The sequence below is a fragment of the Moschus berezovskii genome, chromosome 15, assembly GCF_049115385.1.
Source record: "Moschus berezovskii isolate FMDL1 chromosome 15, NW_MosBer_1.0, whole genome shotgun sequence".
NCBI classification, from domain to species: domain Eukaryota; kingdom Metazoa; phylum Chordata; class Mammalia; order Artiodactyla; family Moschidae; genus Moschus; species Moschus berezovskii.
The window spans coordinates 36562329-36581532 of NC_142474.1; the positions used below are offsets into that span (position 1 = coordinate 36562329).

Here is a 19204-nt window from a genome sequence, read left to right on the forward strand (position 1 = left end):
TGTGTTTCTTCCAAGTCATTACTTAGAGTTCCCTGTACAGGGGGTAGTGGAGCTTCTCCTCTGTGTGTGGGGGTGGGGTGCAGGGAGGCTGTGTGCTATTTTTTAGTAGATCACAGTTCTCCACCTGATTTGACAGAGGACTTTCAGTGGATTTCAGTGGAAACAAAAAGTGATACTTTTTTTTTTGACCACACCGCTGCAGCATGTAGGACTTATCCATCCAGAGACTGAGCTTGAGCCTCCTGTAGTGGAATTATTGCGTCTTGATGCTTTTGAACTGTGGTGTTGGAGAAGACTCTTGAGAGTCCCTTGGACTGCAAGGAGATCCAACCAGTCCATTCTAAAGGAGATCAGTCCTGGGTGTTCATTGGAAGCACTGATGTTGAAGCTGAAACTCCAATACTTTGGCCACCTGATGCAAAGAGCTGACTCATTTGAAAAGACCCTGATGCTGGGAAAGATTGAAGGCGGGAGGAGAAGGGGATGACAGAAGATGAGATGGTTGGATGGCATCACCGACTCAATGGACATGAGTTTGGGTAAATTCCGGGGAGTAGGTGATGGACAGGAAGGCCTGGAGTGTTGCAGTCCATGGGGTCGCAAAGAGTCGGACACAACTGAGCGACTGAATTGAACTGAACTGAACTGCTGGACTACCAGTGAAATCCAAGACGGGACACTTTTTTTTGCTGAAAATTTCACACATTTTTTTTTTCCTTCAAAACAAATTTATTGGGAATTTCCTGGGGGTCTGGTGTTTAGGACTCTGTGCTCTCACTGCTGAGGGTGAAGGTTTGATCCCTCATTGGGAAGTAAGATTCCAAAAGCTCTGCAGAGTGATCAAAAAACAAACAACTCCCACCTCTCATTTTTATTTCATTTGTTACCACAATTTGTTGCCATAATTCAGTAATTAGAAGATGAGCTTGTAGTTTAGTATGCTTATATATGCCTTTTCTATTATTTTCGAGCATGATTAAAAATTAATACATATTCATATAGAATATTTGAAAAGCTGAGAAAAACACAAAAAAAGCAACAACCTCACATATTTCCACTACCTTTTTGTGTATTCACTGAGCCTTTTAAAAGTAGTATAATAAATATATTTCTATAAATACATATATATCAAGAAATACTTTTATTAAAAAGTAGGATCATACTAAAAACTCTACCACTGTTTTTTACTTAGTAATAGACTGTGGACATCTTTTTAAGCAGGTACATAAGGAGTAATCAAATTCTTATTTAAGTGACTATTTCTTTTGTAGATAAACTAGCATCATTTATGTAACCACTGCCAAATGTTTGTATTGCTTCTACTTTTTTTCTTAATTCTTAGTGTATTTTCATATGCCTGTAAGTATACCTTTCTAAAAAATATAAATTCCGGGTTGAAAGCTATGCACACAAATTTTTCATAGCTATGATTCAAATACTCTCCAAAAGAGTGCTATCAATGAACATCCTTAACAATAATGTTCCAGATTATTGGTTTTTTCACATCCTTCCAAAACTGGGTGCTATAAATTCTTACTTCTATTACTGATAAGTTCCTGTGGTTTCTCTGTGTTAAAGACTGTTGGAAACCCAGGAAGTTGAAAGTCATAGGACTAGAGATATGGTGGAATGAATTCCTCTGTTTGCTGCTAGAAAAGTTTTGGTTCTGGAATCAAAGAGGGCCATTCTGTGGTCTGAGCAGGAAGAGATCATGCTTGTCTGTAAACCAAAGGATTACACAGAGCATAAGCCTGTGGTGGCATAATTAGATGTCAGACACCTTCCTTAGGGATTCCCTCATAGTTCAGTTGGTAAAGAACCTGCCTGCAATGCAGGAGACCTGGGTTTAATTCCTGGGTCGGGAGAAGGAAATGGCAACCCACTTCAATATTCTTGCCTGGAGAATCCCATGGACAGAGGAGCCTGGCAGGCTACAGTCCATGGGGTTGCACGAATCAGACACAACTTAGCAACTAAACCACCACCACCACCACCTTCCTTTTGGCTCAGGGCAGTATCTTTGGACTAGAAACAGGATGAGATGTTGCATCTGTTAGAATAGTCATGCTCAGCCCTGTGCCAAATTCAAATAGTCATGTGCGGGACCTCCCCAGTGGTCAATGGTTAAGACTCCACCTTCCAAAGTAGGGAGCATGGGTTCAATTCCCAGTTGGGGAACTAAGGTCCCATATGCCATGGAGTGCAGTCAAAAATTAAACAAACTTTGGACTTCCCTGGTAGTCCAGGGCTTAAGCATCTGCCTGCCAATTCAGGGGACATGGGTTTGATCCCTGGTCCAGGAAGATTCCATATGCCGAGGGGCAGCTAAGCCCCTGCGCCTAGGACACATGCTCTGCAATAAGAGAAGCCACCGCAATGAGAAGCCCATGCACCACAACTAGAGAGTAGCCTCCTCTTGCCACAACTAGAGAAAGCACAGGCGCAGCTATGAAGACCTAGCACAGCCAAATAAATAAATATTTTTAAAATAGTCATATGAGATTAAAGTTTGTGATTCTGAAATCTCTCCAAACTTTTCTAAAGATTAGATGGCCCTTCTGGTAGCTGAGATTAATTATGAGAAAGCATGGGCTTTAGATGTCAATTATTTATTCCCTCAGGCAACAGAACTTATCAAGTCCATCTGATAGGCATAGTTATAGACACTGGGCTTCAAAATAGAACAACATAAGATTCAGTAAATTCAAGGAGTTTACAAATAAGTTGCCCCTCCAGTATTCTTGGGCCTCCCTTGTGGCTTAGCTGGTAAAGAATCTGCCTCCAATGTGTGAGACCTGGGTTCAATCCCTGGGTTGGGAAGATTCCCCGGTGAAGGGAAAGGCTACCCACTCCAGGATTCTGGCCTGGAGAAATCGATGGACTATATAGTCCATGGGTTTGCAAAGAATCAGTACAAGGACATGACTGAGCGACTTTCACTTTCACAAATTAGTTGGGACTGGGGAGACTGAAAACCAAAAACCAATACCAATAAAGATGCAGTTGATATTGTCTATGCAAATTTACCCACGTAAAATTGTATCACACCCACCCCCTCAACACACACACAACACACAAAAACTCTAAGAAGAAAGTAGGAAGAAAGAAAAGGGTTGTAAGGAAAGGCTTCCAAGATAAGTGTAGACCATTTGATGACTTCTTGGAGCTAATTTTACAGTGGTTCAAGTGGGTGGGGTGAAGACAGGCAGAGGAGAAGAGTCCCTTGGAGCAGATCTTTTCAAACTTTGTGTTCAACTTTGAAAACCTAGTAATCTTGTTAAAATGCAGATTCTGGGTTTGGCAGGACTGGAATACCAAATGCTGCTGGTTCAAGGACCACACTTAGGATGAAGAAGTTCTAGGCTGACATAGCCCGAAATCCTTTGGAATGACTGGGAAGGAAGGGAGTGGCTTGGGTCAGAGACAAAGCTTTAGAGGTAGGTAGGATTCAAATGGCAACCCACTCCAGTGTTCTTGCCTGGAGAATCCCAGGGACGGGGTAGCCTAGTGGGCTGCCGTCTATGGGGTCGCACAGAGTAGGACACGACTGAAGTGACTTAGCAGCAGCAGGATTCAAAAGCCTCTTGATGAAAGTGAAAGAGGAGAGTGAAAAGTTTGGCTTGAAGCTCAACATTCAGAAAACGAAGATCATGGCATCTGGTCCCATCTCTTCATGGGAAATAGATGGGGAGACAGTGGAAACAGTGTCAGACTTTATTTGGGGGGGCTCCAAAATCACTGCAGATGCTGATTGCAGCCAGGAAATTAAAAGACGCTTACTCCTTGGAAGGAAAGTTATGACCAGCCTAGATAGCATATTAAAAAGCAGAGACATTACTTTGCCAACAAAGGTCCGTCTAGTCAAGGCTATGGTTTTTCCAGTGGTCATGTCTGGATGTGAGAGTTGGACTATGAAGAAAGCTGATTGCCGAAGAATTGATGCTTTTGAACTGTGGTGCTGGAGAAGACTCTTGAGAGTCCCTTGGACTGCAAGGAGATCCAACCAGTCCATTCTAAAGGAGATCAATCCTGGGTGTTCACTGGAAGGACTGATGCTAAAGCTGAAACTGCAATACTTTGGCCACCTCATACAATGAGTTGACTCACTGGAAAAGACCCTGATGCTAGGAGGGATTGGGAGTGGGAGGAGACGGGGACGAAAGAGAATGAGATGGCTGGATGGCATCACCGACTCAATGGACATGAGTTTGAGTGAACTCCGGGAGTTGGTGATGGACAGGGAGGCCTTGGCATGCTGTGATTCATAGGGTCGCAAAGAGTCAGACACGACTGAGCGACTGAACTGAACTGAGGATTCAGTAATCACGGAGAGCCACGGAGGTGGTAGTGAAATTTAGTCCAGAGAGGTAGACTATGAGAATAAATCTACCCTTTTTCTTTCTTTGCCTTCCCCCTACCTCCTCCTCCACACCCCAAACTTACATGAAGCAAACAAAGAGGAAGGCTTCTCTATTTTGAAGACAAACAGAAATTTCTGGCTATTACAGAATTCTTAGGTCTCTGAATTTCTTAAAATTTCCAAGATGAGTTTTAATCTCCTACAAAAAGAATTTGGCTGTTTGCCCTAGGTAGCAGGTGCCTGCTTTGGCCATGTTACTGAACTCAAATTAGGCTGTTTGCTGCTTGAAAGTCAATATGCAAGAAACACCTTGTCAATAGACGAGTGTTAGTTGGAAAGGAAAGCTTGCTTTATTCAGGGGACTGGCAACCTGTGGAGAAAGCAAACTCATGTCCTAGAACCAATTCTGAAGTTTCTGGTCGACCATGAAAATTTTTTAAAGGGAGAAAGAAGAAGTTAATTATTTAGGGGAAGGTGTCAAGAGTCTTTGTTATCACATACTGTGTGCAGACTTTCTTCTGATTGGTTGATGGTGAGGTAACAGGGTGTGGTTCTAGGAATCTTGAGCTCAGCCTAAAGTTTCCATCCTCCACCTGGATGGGGGCCTCAGTGATGGTTTAGTTGCTAAGTCTTACGACCCCATGGACTGTAGCTTGCCAGGTTCCTCTGTCCGTGGGATTTTCCAGGCAAGAATACTGGAGTGAGTAGGCATTCCTTCTCCGGTGGATCTTCGGGACCCATGAATCGAACCCTGGTCTCCTGCATTGCTGGCAGACTCCTGAATTGCAGGCGATTCTTAAGGCGGGTGGGGGGGCCTTAGTTCCTGCAAAAGAGCTCAAAGATATATTGTAATGTATACCCCTTGAGAAGGAGCCAGGATTCTGCCCTATCCCTACACTATTGTTTCTTTGACTGCCCCTCCTCTTTTTCTGCATTCCCTCCCTTTTCTGGTGGCTTAAGGCTTAAGGCTTCCCTGGTGGCTCAGTTGGTAAATAGTCTGTCACAATGCAGGCGACCTGGGTTTGATTGCTGGGTTGGGAAGATCCCCTGGAGAAGGAAATGGCAACCCACTCTAGAATTCTTGCCTGGAGAATTCCATGGACAGAAGAGCCTGGTGAGCTACAGTCCATGGGGTCACAAAGAGTTGGACATGACTGAGTGACTAACATTCACTTTCACTTTTTTCCCTTTTCTGATTGGCAACTGTTTTAATCTGCCCTTTGGAAATTAAGGAAGGTCAAGGAGGCCAAGTAAAGCCCACTTCCTGCAAAGGAGGAAAGGCAATGTGGAAGGATTTGTACCTTGGAGGGCACCGCAAGGACTTGCTCAGTTTCAATTAGTCTATGATTTGAAATCTGAGACCTAAAAAGTAATCACTGATTTTAATGAGTTTTATCAGCCTAGGATGTCATTTCCTAAAGAACTTTTCTGTAATAACTCCCTGCAGGAAACTTCTCTCTCCAAATCCAGTAAAATAAATATCTTCAAAACCAACTAATTTGTTGAGGTTACTAACGCTCACTTCTATAGTTGGCTGGGTAATTAAATAACTTGGGGGACAATTTCTATTTCTGATGGACTTTGGTTGGCTACACACACTATAACTGAGTCTTCTGACCATTAATCATAGATACAATATTTGTATTAAATAAAGGTCATTTATTCAGTTGTTTTTTTTTTTTTAAAAATGCCTGTGTGCCCACTCAGTCATGTCTGGCTCTTTGTGGCCCCATGGACTGTAGCCAGCCAGGCTCCTCTATCCATAGAATTTTCCAGGCAAAAACACCAGAGCGGGTTGCCATTTCCTCCTCTAGAGGATCTTCCCAACCCAGGGATTGAATCCTCATCTCTTGGGTCCCCTGCATTGGCTGGCAGATTCTGATAGTTAAATAAATCTAGAGAAAAAAAGACTGGATTACAGGGGTGCAAAATAGGGATATAATAAATAAAAGCAATGAAGTGTTAGTTCTCAGTCTTGTTTTCATTTTTAGGTAAAATAACAAAGGTATGGTGCAAAACAAGTTAAGAGTAGAACAGAGAGAAGGGTTATTGCTGCTAATCTCCCCATCTAAATCATTCACATAATAGATGCACCACCAGTGCCAAAAAAACTCTGCCTTCCTGACTCAGGTTCCAGCATTCTTTGGCCTGGCACCAGCCTGGGTTGAGCAGCTGGGTTTTTGGCCCTTGTGTGTGGTAGCAGTGCTGATAGTGGTTGTTTTTTTGTTGTTCAGAGTAAGGATATGCCCTGAAACAGCAGCTCATTTTGTGGACAGTCAATATTTTCACTAAAATGTTAAAATGATAGCCAGTCAACTGTGGAACAGTTTGAGCAGTAAAGGGAACTCTTTGTGGGGATCCATTGTAATGCAAAATGCACACGACTCAGAGGCATTTGGAAAGACAAGAAAATAGTAATAAGTGGAACAGACTGAAGACAAAATGTTCAGTATTTTCTGATAAAATTTTTTGTGTGTATTAAAAAAATTGAAATATAGTGTTAGTTCAAGTGTAATACATAGTGATTTGACAATTTCATACATTTTTGTGAACATAGGGGAGTGCATTTATCTTTTTGAATTAGTATTTTTGCTTTCTTCAGGTGAATATCTAGAAGTGGAATTGCTGGATCATATGGTAGTTCTAGTTTTAATTTTTGAGGCACCTTGATACTGTTTTCCACTAATTTACATTCCCACCAAGGAATGCACAAGTTTCCCGTTTTCCACATAATAGCCAAGACTTCTAGTCTCTTGTCTTTTTGATAATAGCCATTCTGACAGGCATGATGCGATAGCTCATTGTGGTTTCGCATTTCCCTGATGTTTAGTGACGTTGAGCAACTTTTCATGTTGGCCAATCTGTGTGTCTTCATTGGAAAAATGTTATGTCCTCTGTCCATCATTTAATTGTTCTGCTTCATTGTATCCAGTTTCACCAAAATGAGAAAACTGTAATTTTATTCTCCCTTTTTGTGGAGGAGACTCTATATAGCAACTGACAAAGCTTTCTAAATAATTCTTCCATTTACTTAAAACAATTTTTTTTAAGTGCTCCCTTTTTGGCTATATACATTTAAAATGCGATAGGGAAATTAAATGGGTAATGGTACTCTACCAAAACTATTAGCATAATTTCCACAATTCTGTGAATTAGACTGGGCATTACCTTACTCTACCCATTCTACTGTCCCCTTTGAAAAATTTAATCTCTGAAATCCCTGATGGCCAGGGAGGAGCAGCCCTAACATACTTGTCCTCTAGACACACTTGAATGTTGTTTTCCCTGAAGACCTTTGAAGATGGAGTAGGAATCTGGACTATTATCTGTAGTCCTTTGTTGATAGCTTCCCTTAGGCTCAAAATCAGCAATGGCTCAAAACTTGGCCATCGGTATCAGTGACTTAGATCCTGGTGATTATATTTGAGCACTTTAAAAAAATATTGCGTCACTAATGTTATTGGATAATATTGTTTAGAAAACAAGGGCATTACAATGTTATTTATGGTTGAACTATAAATGTGAAGATGTTTCAGGAATACCAGGAGAAATATCAGTAACCTCAGATACGCAGATGATACCACCCTTATGGCAGAAAGTGAAGAAGAACTAAAGAACCTCTTGATGAAAGTGAAAGAGGAGAGTGAAAAAGTTGGCTTAAAGCTCAACATTGAGAAAGCTAAGATCATGGCATCTGGTCCCATCACTTAATGGCAAATAGATGGGGAAACAATGGGGACAGTGAGAGACTTTATTTTCTTGGGCTCCAAAACCACCACAGATGGTGACTGAAACCATTAAATTAAAAGACGCTTGCCCCTTGAAAGAAAAGCTAAGACCAACCTAGACAGCATATTAAAAAACAGGGACATTGCCAACAAAGCTCCATCTAGTCAAAGCTATAGTTTTTCCAGTGGTCATGTATGGATGTGAGAGTTGGACTATAAAGAAAGCTGAGCACTGAAGAATTGATGCTTTTGAACTGTGGTGTTGGATAAGACTATTGACAGTCCCTTGGACAGCAAGGAGATCCAACCAGTCCATCCTAAAGGAAATCAGTCCTGAATGTTCATTGGAAGGACTGATGCTAAAGCTGAAGCTCCAATACTTTGGCCTCCTGATGTGAAGAACTGACTGCTTGGAAAAGACCATGAAGTTGGGAAAGATTGAAGGCAGGAGGTGAAGGGGATGACAGAGGATGAGTTGGTTGGATAGCATCACCAACTCGATGGACATGAGTTTGAGGAAGCTCTGGGAGTTAGTGATGGATAGGGAAATCTGGTGTGCTGCGGTCCATGGCAGCGCAAAGACTCTATGGATTGATTCGCAAAGACACGACTGTGCAACTGAACTGAACTAAGCAATTTATTTCACTTATATTTTCCTTTTCATGCATATATGCACAATAATGATATATAATAAAATTTGTGTCTAAATAGATATAAAAGAATACTTTCATTAAATAAAATGAAACAAAATATAAGAAGATGTTATGGCGTATTTTAAAGGGCAGCACTTTTTGATTCTTTGTATTGTCTTACAATCAACTTCTTAAGTATGTTGAAATTGGTAGTTCTTTCATGAATTGAGGTATAGGGAAGGTCTGGGGGGATGGTAAAGTGTCTGCCTACAGTGTGGGAGACCTGGGTTCGATCCCTGAGTCGGGAAGATCCCCTGGAGAAGGAAATGGCAACCCACTCCAGTACTCTTGCCTGGAAAATCCCATGGGTGGAGAAGCCTGGTAGGCTACAGTCCATGGGGTCTCAAAGAGTCGGACATGACTAAGCGACTTCACTCTCACTTTCAGGAGGGACATAGTCATTAGGTAGCAACAGGTACTGTGTCAGAGGCTGGGTGCCTTCTCCAACTTCATTTGAAATAACCTATGGTATTCAAATTTCCACTTCACTGATGAAGAAACAGGTCAAAGACATTTTGAGCTAACCATCTGAATCTTAGGTGCTACAGACATTTCGATATGATGGTACAACTGAGAGCTTGGAAAGCATGGACCAGAAAAGCAGCAGCCAATTTGAAATTGGTTTAAAGGTTCACATTTGCAACACTTAAAAATTTTTGGAAATCAGCAGTTCCCTTGATTTCCTCCATATAGAATTGATCTTTATATGAAAGAAAAATGAACAGTAAGAAAGTGTCACTTTTATGAAGAATTAGTCAGTTCAGTTCAGTTGCTCAGTGATGTCCAAGTCTTTGCAACCCCACGGACTATAGCACTCCAGGCTTCCCTGTCCATCACCAACTCCTGAAGCTTCCTCAAACTCATATCCATTGAGTCGGTGATGCTATCCAACCAACTCATCCTCTGTCATCCCCTTCTCCTGCCTTCAATCTTTTGCAACATCAGGGTCATTTCCAATGAGTCAGTTCTATCAGGTGGCCAAAGTATTGGAGCTTCAGCATCAGTCCTTCCAATGAATATTCAGGACTAATTTCCTTTAGGATTGACTGGTTGGATCCCTTGGAGTCCAAGGGAAGAGTCTTCAACACCACAGTTCAAAAGCATCAGTTCTTCAGTGCTCAGCTTTTTTTATACTCCAACTCTCACATCCATACATGACCACTGGAAAAACCATAGCTTTGACTAGATGGACCTTTGTTGGCAAAATAATGTCTCTCTCCTCAATATGCTATCTAGGTTGGTCATAGCTTTTCTTCCAAGGAGCATATGTCTTTTAATTTCATGGCTGCAGTCACCATCTGCAATGATTTTGGAGCCCAAGAAAATAAAGTCTCTCACTGTTTCCACTGTTTCTCCATCTATTTGCCATGAAGTGTGGGACCAGATGCCATGATCTTAGTTTTGTGAATATTGAGTTTTAAGCCAACTTTTTCACTCTCCTTTTTCACTTTCATCAAGGGGCTCTTTGGTTCTTTGCTTTCTGCCATAAGTTTGGTGTCATCTGTGTGTCTGAGGTTATTGATATTTCTCCCAGCAACCTTGATTCCAGCTTGTGCTTTATCCAGCCCAGCATTTCTCATGATGTACTCTGCATATAAGTTAAATAAGCAGGGTGACAATATATAGCCTTGACATACTCCTTGCCCAATTTGGAACCAGTCTGTTGTTCCATGTCCAGTTCTAACTATTGCTTCTTGATCTGCATACAGATGTCTCAGAAGGCAGGTAAGGTGGTCTGGGATTCCCATTTCTTGAAGAATTTTCCACAGCTTGTTGTGATCCACACAGTCAAAGGGTTTGGCGTAGTCAATAAAGCAGAAGTAGATGTTTTTCTGGAACTCTCTTGTTTTTTTGATGATGCAATGGATGTTGGCAATTTGATCTCTGGTTCCTCTGCCTTTTCTAAATCCAGCTTGAACATCTGGAAGTTCATGGTTCATGTATTGTCGAAGCCTTGCTTGGAGAATTTTGAGCATTGTTTTCCGAGTGTTTGAGATGAGTGCAATTGTGTGGTAGTTTGAACATTCTTTGGCATTGCCTTTCTTTGGGGTTGGAATGAAAACTGACCTTTACCAGTCCTGTGGCCACTGCTAAAGAATTAGTAGTGCCTTCTATAACTTGGGAATGGCTCATGGATTCATGCAGAGGGAATGAAAGGCATGGACCTTAACTTCGAGGGACAGGGCCACCTGTGAGGTGAATGAAACACAAAATTGATAGCCTTTTGAATCTGCAAAAGGTTCTGACAGTACAGAGATTGTGGAATATCTCAGGAGAATATTCAAAATATTTACATGGGTTGATCAAGGGGTAAGTATGAATGATCACTGTCTTTTAAAAATTAATTAATTAATTAGGTTGTGTCAAAGGTCCCTTGGAGGAGGGCATAGCAACCTACTCCAGTATTCTTGCCTGGAAAATCCCGTGGACAGAGGAGCCTGGCAGGCTTCAGTTCACAGTGTCGCATCAAGTTGGAAGTATGAAACCACTTAGCAGGCACACAGGTGAAGTCTTAGTTGTTGTGCAAAGGATCTTCATCGCATCATGTGGCTCTTTTGTTGTGGTGCATGGACTCTCTTGAGTTGTAGTGAATGGTCTTTGGAGTGTGGACTTCAGTAGTTTCAGTGTGTGAACTTAGTTTCTCCAAGGCACGTGGCATCTTAGTTCCCTGACCAGGGATTGAACCTGTGTCCCCTGTCTTAACTACTGGACAACCAGGGAATTTCCCAAATGATCTTTTGTCCACATCATAATGAATATTTCTGGGAGAAGACTCAGGACAAAACAAAGCTGATTAGTTAAAATTACCAAAAGTGTACAGGCGTACGTTAGTTACTCACAAGTGTCTGATGTTTTGCACTCCCATATAACTCTTTGCAACCCCATGGACTGAACCAGCTCCTTTGTCCACAGAGTTCTCCAGGCAAGAATACTGGAGTGGGTAGCCATTCCCTTCTCCAGAAACCTTCCCAACCCAGGGATCAGACCTGGGTCTCCTGCATTGCTGGCAGATTCTTTATAGTCTGAGCCGTCAGGGAATTCCATTATTGGAGGAATCAACACTTTGTGATAAAAATAAAGGCTTGCAAAATTAGACTTGGTAAAATAGTGGCCACAAAAGTAGATGCTTTAGTTCATTAAAAAAAAATACTGATATCAACATAAAACTTTTTTTTTTGTAGTAAAATTTATATGAAAAAACTGAACCCGGGATTTCTCTGGTGGTTCAGTGGTTAAGAATGTAGGGGTCATGGGTTTGATCTCTGATTTGGGAAGATCCCACATGCTGAGGGTCAACTAAGACCCTGCACCACAACTACTAGAGCCCATGCTCTGCAACAAGAGAAGCCACTCCAATGAGAAGCTTGCACACCTTAAAGAAGAGTCGGTCTCCATGCTACCCACCCCCTGCAATTAGAGAAAATCCCAAGCACAGAATCGAAAACCCAGCACAGCTAAAAATGTATTTAAAAAACCCTGAACCCAACGAAGGTAATTTCAATAAAATAAAAATGAAACTAGCAACAGCTTACTTCTACCTCTATTACCAAGTCCAAGCTCACTCTACTTGCCACACGATAGGCCAATGAATCCAAGAGATGAGGTGTTGAGGTAAAGAAAGTGAAGTCGCTCAGTCATGTCCACAGTCTTTGTGACCCTGTGGACTGTAGCCTACCAGGCTCCTCCATCCATGGGATTCTCCAGGCAAGAATACAGGAGTGGGTTACCATTGCCTTCTCCAGGGGATCTTCCTGACCCAGGGATCAAACCCAGGTCTCCTGCATTGCAGGCAGATGCTTTACCATCTGAACTACCAGGGAAGCCCTGGTTGAGGTAAGGGAGAGACTTTAACTGGGGAGCTAGCAGATCAAGAAGGTGGCAAGCTAGCACCTCAAAATAACCAATTTATTTGGGTCTGGATGCCAGGTTCTCTTACAGACTGGAGAGAAAGAAAAAAGTCAAAAGGCAGCATAGAGAGGGAAATGCAGTGGGGAAATAAAGTGGAAGGGTCTTCAGTCTTGCAAAACATCTCCAAGGGAATGGCCAACCTTCAGAAGGGGTGTGTTAATCTCTTCTATTCACAGGTGGGCAGGGACAAACTATCTCTTCAGGAGCTGAACAAAGGCACTTTAGTTTACAGTCAAGCAGAGGGGCAGGGTCCTCCAAACAAGCCATTGAGTATGATTATAATAATATAAGGAAGTCAAAAAAATAGTTTCCAACATGGAGTCAGAATTGGGTTCCTTCCTGCAACACCTTTACAAAATTTAAGTAAGAAAGGAAATGGGGTTAATCATTTTGTCCATAAAGAAAGCCTCATAATTCATCAATTTGAGGACATCTCCTTGATGGCCCAGTGGCTAAGATTCTGCACTCCCAATGCAGGGAGCCTGGGTTCAGTCCCCCCTCAGGGAACCAGATTCCACCCCCATGATGCAACTGAAGATCCCTAGTACCACAGCTAAGACCCGGAGCAAACAAATAAATAAATATATTTAAGTTCATCAATTGCAGTAAAAAATTTTCCAAAGATTTATATTCAATCACAGATAGTGGGTAGGATTTAAGTTCAAGTCTGCGACCTAAGTCTAGAAGATTTTTCACCAATGCTACTACCATTGTTAATACATGAAAGACAAAAAGAGCTCATGCAGCTGATTTTGGACAAATGAGTTAATATGTTTCATTATTTAATCAAATAAGATAACATTACATATTTTAAATGAGGTAAGATCCAAGTTAATCTCAATAAACATTTCTTGCAAAAGTTATAACATTCCACAGAAGTAGGAGGAAGGAATGTATTGTTTATATTTTACTCTAATATAGCAATCAGAATGTTAGGTAGGTAGAATAGGGAAAAGGAGTCCAAAATGGCGGTGGCCAAAAGACAAGGAAGGGAAAAACCCATGAAAATAGAACAAAGGAAGGTCCAAGGACCGGAGTGAGGACCTCAGGTAAAACAAACAACACTCCTGGCCGGCCCAATTTACATAGGACATGCCCAGGGGAAAAAAGCATATAAAAAGAGGAGCCAAAGCTAGCGCACTCTCTCTCCCCTCCCCCGCGCGCTGGGGCGCTCTTCTCTTCTTGTCTTTGGATTGTCGTGCCCTCACGCCTTGAAGATGGATTTTCCTGCTATCTTCTAAATAAAATAGAGCTGTAACACTGATTTGTCTAAGAGCTATAACACGGTCTGTTTGAGACCTGAGAGCTATAACACGGTCTGTCCAAGACCCGAGAACTGTGACACGCCAAGGGGGCTTTAATGTCCATCACCCCAAATCTTCGTTGTGACGAGACAAAGAGCTGAGGAACTTACACTCAAGTGACAATAACAAAGCATATATGATATAATCTAAAATATGTTGAATTATTATAAGAGTTTTTAAGCAAGACTGTGTAAAAGTGTCAGCTCCAGGAGTCCCTTCTTTCCCTTTGCAGGTCCATGTTCTCTGTTCTCAGTTTTTCAATTATCCAATGCTGCTGGCTTGTTTTAAATCTTCTAGAAATTCCTCAATTTCTGGCCCACTGATGGTGATTTTCAAATATGTGTAATTCTTCTGTGATTTCAATAGGATTTAGGGAAAGAGCATGGTTTCGACCCATCAACTTGAACAATAAACATTAGGCAAGTAATAGCTTGATTAAATTGTGAATACAGTAAAAAAAAAAAAAAAGATATAGTATAAACATTTTAAAAAAGCAAATATATGAAAGAAATTCATCACTGAAGTATGACTAAGAGCAGAGGAATGAAATGAACTCTAAGGTATTAGGAAATGTTAACAGCTGACTTCAGCAGATAACAGTACATAATTAAGAGGAAGTTTTAATTCATTACGAAAATTGTGATTAAAACTAGTGACATCAAGAAACCATTGCATCCTGTGTCTTGCACTAAGCAGGCACTTAGTAATTATTTATTAACTGAATAGACGACATTTCAGAAATGCTCTGGGAGATAATCCAAGATCAAATATAAAATTCAGTCACCCGATGCATAAAATTTTATTAACAAATATATCTATTTATAAAATCCGACTTATAAAACTGGGAACTCTCTAAAAGCTGCTGCTGCTAAGTCACTTCAGTCGTGTCCGACTCTCTGTGACCCCATAGATGGAAGCCCACCAGGCTCCCCAGTCCCTGGGATTCTCCAGGCAAGAACACTGGAGTGGGTTGCCATTTCCTTCTCCAATGTGTGAAAGTGAAAAGTGAAAGTGAAGTTGCTCAGTCGTGTCCGACCCTTAGCGACCCCACGGACTGCAGCCTACCAGGCTCCTCCATCCATGGGATTTTCTAGGCAAGAGTACTGGAGTGGCTTGCCATTGCCTTCTCCGGTCTAAAAGCTAAAGCGCCTCTAACCCACATGCCTTTTCAATAGGACCATTCTAACCAATTTGCAGCTTGAGCTAGCTCTTGAGTCCTTTTTCCGTATCTTAAGATATTTTCCATATCGTACTCGATTTTTAAATATAATTACAAATATATTATTATCATATTGCTATAGAACTATGAAATTTTCGAGTTGGAATCTCACTCACTTTAAATGAAATCGGATAACAATTTTCTATTACGGGTAAACCAGCAGTTAACCTTGAAGACTGGAAAGCAACAGTGTTAAGTTGGCCGATTAATTTTTTTGGAACCATCAAAGGAGAGAGTTAACCTTGCCTTTTTTCTTCTTCTTCTTCTTGGTAAGGCCTCCCGCCCTCAGAAAATAAATGACTACGAGTTTTGCAGAGATCTTTCTAGCTTCAAGCTTTATTTTACATATGAATAACCTGGGTCTTGTTACTTGCAATTCATGCCAATTGACGATTGACATTGTTGCTGAGTCGCTAAATTGTGTCTCACTCTTTTGCAGATACCATGGACTTTAAAAAAATGCGAGTCTCCTCCGTCTATGAGATTTCCCAGACAATTCTGGAGTGAGTTGTCATTTCCTTCTCCAGGGGATCTTCCCAACTCAGGGATCGAACCCCTTTTCTTGCCGTCTTCTGCATCGGCAGGCAGAATTCTTTATCACTGCACCTGGGAAGCCCTTAAAAGCAATTGGAATAAGGCAGATCTGACACGGTCTCCAGAGTGCAACTGTGATAATAACCACCAGGTGATACTACCAGTATGAACCCCGTCCTTTGCATAGGGAAGGTACAAACTCTCAACAATCTTAGGTCTCTCAACTCTCCTTAACCCTAAAGATTTGGTCTAAGTGCGCTTTTTACTTTGTAACGAAATAGTTTCCACAGAATGTTAGGCTTGTTAATCTCCCCCGCTTTCCAATGGGACAAAAGACGCAATTCAGGATTTCAGCTCCACCTTCCATTCTAGTTTGTCCTAGGACGGCTTAAGGGACCAAGGTAGGTGTCTAAGAACCCAGGCCAGGCCTCTGCTGCCGTCCCGGTCAGCCGACAAAGCCCACGCCAGAGACCCAGGAATGCCCAGTAGCCCTCAGTCACCGATGCCCGGCCTTACCAGGATCGCGAGGGCCCGCCCCCAACGTGCGGCCATCGATTGGCCCGGAGGGCGCCGGGCGTGACGTCAGGCTCCGCCTCGCCGCTTCTCAGGCCCCGCCCCGCGAGGTGGCCTGGCGGTTTGGTCTGGAGCAGCTGAAACCGGTTTGAGCGGAACCGCTTCCTGTAGCTTGGTGCCGCTGCGGGCTGCCTGAGGGAGCGCTGGCGAGGTGCTGACGGCCGGCACCCGGCACCTCGGCCTGCGACACTGACTGTCGGGCGCGGCGTCGGTGGTGGCGCTGACCCGTGGACCCAGCAGGTGAGGTGGGAGGCCGTGCGGGCTCGGCGCTCGGTGCGGGGGCCGTGGCGGTCGCTCACGTGGAGGCCGAGCTGTCAGGGCTACGCGGCGGGGCGGGGGGCGAGTTGTGGGCAGGATCCCCCATCCTGGACGGGCAGCCGGTCGGGGACCAGCGGCCTGGAGGTTTACTCCTGTAAATCGTTGGGTTACACATGTTTATTGTATTTATCGTTTGCTCCATCGATTACGCTGTGCTGCCTAGTGCTTAGTTCCCGTTGGAAAATTCTGTAGCGTTTTCGGTAATACCAGAATGCATAGAGCATGAGACCACCTAAGTATTGGAAGAACCGTTTAGGGAACGAAGAAACGTAAATGCAGCAGAACTCGCTCACCGCCACTGTCTAACTTCATCCATAAGTAATTCTTAGTGTTTTGACAACTGCTGCCTTTCTGAAATTGCTTATCCAAGTAGTCCAGGTCTTGCTTGTATAATTCAGTTATTCCAAGAAACCGAAGTGCCTTACTTTTTTAGGAAAAGGTTCCAGTAATAGACATCAGTGCCCTTGATACAATTTTAAGACAGCTGCCCCTTTTTCTAAAGCTCTACTTTTTCCAAGCTCTTCAGATTACGACTTGTGGTAGAAAACCTAGTTCATCGAGCCCCCTCTTTCCCCCTTGCCCGGTTATAAAGGAGATCAGGCATGAATCATGAATTCAGTCACGAAGTGTGGAAATCTTGCACCATTGAGACAGCGGTCTAGTCTGATGTAACACATAGAGGAACTGGCTGGATGTTTGGGCTTGGTGTTTTCCTTCGTACTTTTCTGTTGCCCTTCCTATTTCTGCCCCATTTCTATCCACTGCTCCCCTCCCGCCCTCCCCACGTCTTGCTGCATTTGTGACAGTGGTGACTTAGCTGAGAAATAAATACAAGCTATCAGTCCTTTTTCCAACGCCTAACATCCTGGGCACAAGTAAGTAGCATAAGGTAAAACAAACAGGTAAAACTGCACATGGTTCGGTCCTTTCTTGACATCACCAGCGAGATCTGATATTCTAGACAAGATGAGATTAGGAAAGTTCGACTCAGATAATCACCACAAAGGATATTTCAGTGGCAGAGTGAGTAAAATTTGATATGTACAAAATGTAAGTTGATGAATCAGATCTTTGTGTATAACTTAGCCAGGAAAAGTAAATATATATGAAAGTAATATCTAGATGAAATGAAAAAAATTTGGAATGGTTTTCTGGCGTTGTGTAGAAAGATGATTAACGAGTTTACTGGCTTAATGAAATCTTCAGAACTGCTTTCTTAATAAAAACCCATCATGTCTATGTACATTTGACTTAAGTATTGACTCAGTTGGAGGGTTGGACTAGAGGGATCATAATGATCTTCCACCAGGATGAGCAGAAGTTAGCTCAGGAAAGTATAGGCATTTATATATTGCTTTCTAATATACATTTAGGAGGCAAAGCTGTTGGACCCTAGAGAATTGGAAACAGCTTTTTTCTTTGAAAAAATATTTGAAGGAAAACAGTGAAATATGTCTTTTTGGCTAAGAAAAAAATACATTTTTGCTGAAAATATCTGTGACTTCAGTTTAGTTCTAAATTATACCTCTGTTTGTTTAAATCTCTTTTGTTCCCTAAGCTGGCAAGCCAGTAAAGGAATATGTTAGAATAGTTTATTTGACAAAAAGAATAAAGTAAAACTTACTTTGCCAGGTAGTATTTTTGAAGTATTTTTAAAATGTAAATTACAGTGCCATTTTGCAGATTATGCAAGTCTTTAAAAAAGTGTTAAAATAGTGTTAAATGCAACTCAAAGTCTCAGATGAGAATGCTGTTTAATACTTACCTTCAGAAAGCAAAAAATGGAGGTTATGTTTAAAACCAAACCAAAAACATATCTCAGGAAGCATGTTTTGTACGTGAGGGTATAGGTGAATTAGTTAAATTACATATTCAGTCAGCTCGTGTATATAAAATGACTAGCATTTTCCATCTTATTCTTGTATGTATCTAGAAGACCTGTCCCTGTTCAAGTTGAGATTTCCTTTGCATGTTTGGAAGAAGAGGAAATTTTGGTTGTGTAAATTTTTTGTTCCATAACAAAACAGTATTTTACTTTGGTGGTAGCAGGGTGCCAAAATGGTACACTTCAGTCCTGCACCAGAATTTTGGCCTCTGTCCACCATCAAGTAAACTGCTGTAAGATCAACTCTGCAGGCTTTTATTTGGAATGGCCTTAAATTTGGGCAGTGGGGGAGTGGAACTTAAACAGATTATATGACTTTTTTGGCAATTCAAGGTGGAGATGATGCTTTGTTGACACCCAGTGAGGTTTTTTTTTGGAGGGATGGGGTTAATTTTGTGCTTGTGTATGCAGCTTTGTTATATAATACATAATGTAAACTGCAGCTGTTTCCAGCCAAGTTACTATAGCTACTCTTACAAGCAACCTTAATAATGAGAGGCTCAACTGTAATCAGCTAATTCCCTTTTCATAAAATTTAACACAGTAGAAATTCAGATATTTTTTACTAGGTGTTGATTTTAAACACATAGGAATAATTACATCTGTTTCCCTAAAATTGGTTAAAAGTTACTTAAAATTGATCAACAAATAATCAAGTGCCAGTTTTTAATTATATACATGA

General features: G+C 41.8%; 1 protein-coding gene across 3 annotated transcripts in view; it reads left to right on the forward strand.

Annotated features, from left to right (window-relative positions):
- The first annotated feature begins 16381 nt into the window (after positions 1–16381).
- The window catches only part of GPCPD1 (glycerophosphocholine phosphodiesterase 1), a 67100-nt gene continuing 64277 nt past the window's right edge, over positions 16382–19204 (forward strand). For 2 of the 3 annotated variants that reach the window (XM_055431970.2, XM_055431972.2), the window contains exon 1: positions 16383–16559. The gene's annotated coding sequence lies outside the window, so the exon portion shown is untranslated. Of the gene's footprint in view, positions 16560–19204 lie in introns of all 3 variants that reach the window. The other variant, XR_008686692.2, reaches the window with a different exon arrangement.